The sequence below is a fragment of the Colias croceus genome, chromosome 14 (genome assembly GCF_905220415.1).
Source record: "Colias croceus chromosome 14, ilColCroc2.1".
NCBI classification, from domain to species: Eukaryota; Metazoa; Arthropoda; class Insecta; order Lepidoptera; family Pieridae; genus Colias; species Colias croceus.
The window spans coordinates 9,808,064-9,813,692 of record NC_059550.1 but is presented as its reverse complement, the minus strand read 5'-3'; positions in this window follow the sequence as shown (position 1 = coordinate 9,813,692).

The window sequence follows — 5,629 nt, the reverse complement described above, 5'->3', positions numbered from 1 at the left end:
AATTTATAATAATAATAATAATAATCATTTATTTCAGATTCATCCTAAGATTACATCCATATAGTGTTAGTACAATTGCGAGCTTACATACTAGTGTTAGTAATAAAGCATTTTTTTTTTTTTTTTTTTTTTTTTTTTTTTTTTTTTTTTTTTAATAGGCAACATTTGACGTCTATCAATTTTATCTTCGAAGAGAGGTAACCTGCTTCAAAATATCGATTAAAGTGAATTAATCGATACGGATTTGATACATTTGTCAATCGAATTTATTAATTTATGATGATTTTTATTCACAAGTAATCAATGCATTCGATTCTAGATGTCAGATTTCGATTTTTAGAGTAACATCTCTGGTATTTAAAAAGGAAAAAGGTTTAATGACACAAAATTGTAGCGACGTCAGTTCTTCAAGTCACAAATTGTTTATTATGTTTAGAATGGTTTATCAGTAAAATGAAATCTTAAAATTACATCTATCGGTCATTATTATTATAAATATGTAATCGTAATTGAAAAAAGTTAAGCAAATGTGCAGATCTAACAAAACGAAATATCATGTTATTCATGTATAATTGTTGAATTTAGTTGAACTGTCAAATGTTGCCTATTAAAATGGCTCTACTATAGTTAGTGAAATAATAATATCTTTAAAAAATTCAGTACATACTTATAGATCTGTATTTGTCTGATAAAAACTGTAAATATAATAAGGATTATTAATGTTAATTTTTTGTTATCGCGATTTTGAATGATAATAAAATATTTAATTCTTATTGCAAGTCTGATTATCGTTTAATTATAATGAATGAAGGATTTGATGTGTTCTGATTATAAATGATATAACACTGTATTTAAAACTTATTGTTAGTTTACTAAATGTTGTCTATATAGTAATTAAGAGGATAATTTCCATAAAAATAAATCATACTTGTCGGTCTAAAGAAAATCTACCTTATAATGTAACTAGCTTACCGCCCGCGGCTTCGCCCGCTTTGTCTAAAACCTAATAAATTATATACTAAAAACTTCCTCTTGAGTCACTGTATCTATAAAGAAAAACCGCATCAAAATCCGTTGCGTAGTTTGAAAGATTTAAGCATACAAAGGGACTGAGAAAGCGACTTTGTTTTATACTATGTAGTGATGTTTTATGTGATGTATGTGCTGTTGAGATAGCTTGTATATTACAATAAAACCTATTTCATATTATATCCATATCAATTATAGATAAAACTTAACTTAATAAAACTTGAAATTGTATAAACAAATGTTCGTAATTACATTCGTATTTGCGCTTCTACAGTACTATTGTATTCAGTGAAGAATATTTTTTGCTTGATTAGCAGTACTCCGCTCCTGTTGGTCTTAGCGTGATGATATAGCCTATAGCCTTCCTCGATAAATGGGCTATCTAACACGGAAATAATTTTTCAAATAGGACCAGTAGTTCCTGAGATTAGTACGTTCAAACAAACAAACTCTTCAAGCTTTATAATATTAATATAGATAAATCTTTAAAAAATCCGCTATATGAATTAACATTTTATTGTTATTGTGTTACATAATTGTTAGGTATAGAACAAGTTGATAACAAATGAAACTCACAAAATGTAAATCTCAAGAAACTTAACTTATCTATGTATAATTGTATATGAGTATTGTAAATATGTGTTATTAAGTTTATAATGAATAAAATATTATTGAAAAATAATTGTTGTTTCTTTTTCCTACACCCTTACTATTCCTACCCCTGATACTTACCTAATTTTAATACTGAACTAAGTACTATTAAATTATAGTGAGTTCGGGTAAGTCCGGACATGGGGTAAGAACGTAAACATCAAAAATTCGGCGAATATGAGCATATTTATTTACGGGGGCAAAATTCTGTACGACTTCATTTTGTTTTGCATCGACCTTCAGGTTCTGGGCGTGGGTCGCTCCGACGAGCCGCGCGCCTGTAAAGTGGATTTCAAAAAAAATCGTCAAAAAATCATTTTAGAGCGTAAAAGATCGGATATATTTTTTTTATCGACCTAATGCTATATTCAATAGAAGTGCATTTAAAAACATGTCCGAACTTACCCAGAAGAGTATTTTTTTACCATATTCATAAAAAAAGTAGGGTAAACGCAGGTATTAACGACCCCTCTAAGGCAATTTCAAAATCAACCATATTTTTTAAGTATACTGGTTCTTCTAAAGATTTATAATTTCATTTTATATGCTAGTGTTATGTATAAAAAATGTATTTATTGAAGCAAATACATTCTAATAAAGGATTATCTTGTAAAAAATAATTTACAATGTGACTTAGTCGATTGTTGCTATTACCGACCCATAAAAACGGCTGTGAAGCTATTAACGATTTTTATGCAGCTATTCCCGATCGTATGTGAGAGGAAGCCTTTTTCCAGCAATGGAATGTATAGAAGCTAGTGATGATGATGATTACCGATCTTAATAAAATGAATTAAAAATGCAAATATACCTATTCGTATTTTTTAATTGTAGTTATTTTTAATAAAACAAATGAGTACTTTTTAGTAATGCACTAAATAATTATAAACTTTTAAATTAATCAACATAATACTATTAATATATGTACATATATTAAATTAAGGATTTCAAACTCTAGGATATTTCGTTATGCTATTTGATTGATTGCTTCGGCGAGTTGTGTTTTACTGAATACTTTTCGCCGCTTTCGTGGCTCCATATTTCTGGAAAAAATATACCTAATTATATGTTTTATGTTAATTTAACCTAAAAACCTAAAAATAATTTTTTTTTTAATTTTTTAAATTTAACCTAAAAATATTATTTTTAATAGGCACCTATTATGTCATAAAAGTAATAAAAATATATTTGCACGCTCAATTACGAGCAGAATGTTTAAGGATCAATATTATCTGTATATACAAACATCTTTATTCTACATTCTGCAAATAAAGCAATTTGAATTTGAATTTGTAGATGAGAAACTAAACAATCTATATTCGATCGGTAATAGCTTCCTATAGTTGCTATCGCCGACCCACATGGGTCGGTATTAAAGTATGTAAGTATAAACCTAAATTGTATTACCGACCCATAAAAAAATGGTTATTTTAATTCATTTGACCATCAGACTATAAAATAGATTATAATTGATTAATGTCATACAAAATATGAACAAATGCATATTGTTTAAACAAAAAAAAAAAACAATGATTTACTTCTGTAACTATTCGATAGGGATCCTCGAAAATATCATAACTTTGTATAAATTGACAACGCTAAAAGACACAACACTAGACAAAAAAGTTTAGTCGCTAATAGATTTTTATGAAGACTCATAGCTTAGATTTAAACTGGTCCATAAAACCACTTGTGTTAGTGTGATATAATAACATAAAAGAAAATAAAACAAAAAGTTACGTTGCTGCCATTGCCGACTTACGGGTCGTTGATACCTGCCGCGGCTTAAACTGGTGAAGCTAACACCGTCCCATTTTAATTTTAAGTTTTATCGTTTCAAATTACTTTTTATTAATAAAATGTTGTAAGAAATGAAAAGTTGACACTTAAATGCATTGACATTTAGTAATATAAATTAAAGTATAGATGTCATTTGTTTGTAAATGTCTTAAAAAGATACTCACAGTACTTACCCGAAGGAACAACGGAACAGTACGACACGTCCTGCTTCCACGCTACCCCGCAGCAACTTACGCATTTTAACTCTTTTTTGCTCAGTTACTCACTCTAACGTTAAAGTATACGATGCTCAAGTAATACATTCGTGTATAACTTTGCCTACCTATAGCTAGAATAGTTCTGGAAACGTTTAAATTTCGAATTACTTTTATAGGTCGGTAATACCTTCAGATTTTCGATGGGTCGTTGATAGCTGCGTTTACCCTAAGTGTTGTTTTTAAACGCCTTAAAATCAGAAACTGTTGAGGTTATTAAGAATAAACTTATTGTATAGCAAAGCGATGCTAAATGAATTGTCATTTATATCAGTTTTAACTTTTAAGTAGTAAATCTTGAACTAGTGCTGAAAAATCGGGCTTTTGCTGGATTATTTCAATTCGTCTAAAATCCGTCCGGTCTTACCCCGACTCACCTTACTTTTAAAAGAATTAGGAATAACAATATACATAAATGATGCTTCATATTATATTTATGAACTAACAAATTACGTTAAAATTATAATTCAACTAGATCTCCGCCCGCGACTTCGCCCGCGTTTGCTAAGGAATATATATAGCGCATAGTTCCCGTTCCCGTGGGTTTTCCCGGATAAAAACTATCCTATGTGTTAATCCAAGTTACCTATATGTGTGCTAAATTTCATTGTAATCGGTTCAGTAGTTTTTACGTGAAAGAGTAACAAACATCCATACATCCATACAAACTTTCGCATTTATAATATTAGTAGGATACAAAATAGCGCACAAAAGAGTAGATTTAGATTACTTACAAAAAGACATATTAAAATGAACCCTATACATGTGGGTTTAAAGTCTTTAGGAATTGAAGAATAAATGAGGATTTGGACGCAATGATTGATTTGGTCATAATCTTTATTAATTAGTTAGATAATTTTGAACAACTATAAAAACTAATCGATAGGTCATTCGTTGAAGTTGGTGCAATGTTGCTTTTTAAACGGGAATCAGGTTATCGCTCCTCGTGGAGAGCTTTGGTAAGTACTGGTCATCAATATTGATACAGAAAGAAAATAAAATTGTATTTTAATTTGGAATACGTATAAGAACATGATTCTTTCATATTCGTGGGCAAAAAATAGATATCTAGATTTCTATACTAGGTATACAGATATTTTTTCATCACAATATACAACTCAAACTCAAACTCAAACTCAATAAAACAAATAATTTAGGCAAAAAATTAAACGCCCTCACAAACTAAAATATAAAATAGAAATCGGTTAAAGTAATAATTTATGATATGAATCAATGATTTCGAAGCACATGCCTGTTTTCTGCTATACTCATTTTTAAATAATACGTAATAATTACCTGGATAGTAATCTATTTGAGCGGATACGTGAATCACATCTTTGCATTTATTTATCTATTGCTGTAATCTAATAATTACATGTATTTACATGATACGTGACTATTAAGCTGATAAAAGAAGCTGAAGAGTTAAAAAACTTTCTCTAAACATAAATACATAAAAACATAAATACAAATACAATAAGATATGTTAAACAAATTTTAATAATGTTTTCCAATTTCCACGATCTCCTATAAAACAATAGATACGTTAAAAGAAATTGCGTCGTACAGGGATCCATTCTGGTCAGTGGGTCCATAATTGTTATAACAGGAAACTAATCACAGGAAGTATATTAAAAACAAAGTACCTACCTAAAATTTTTGATAAAACAATTACAAAAAGGGATTAGGGAGCCAATTAATAATTAATTAGAGATTTACGTGCATAATCAATATGATAATGTAAAGTTGATTTAATTCAATGCCATTTATCAATAATGAATAATTTTTGGTTTGAATGGATTTGATACGAGATATTACATATATTAATCAAAAAGATAATAAATAAACAAGTATAAAAGTCATGATCGCTAGGTTCGAAAGTTAATCCGATTTCA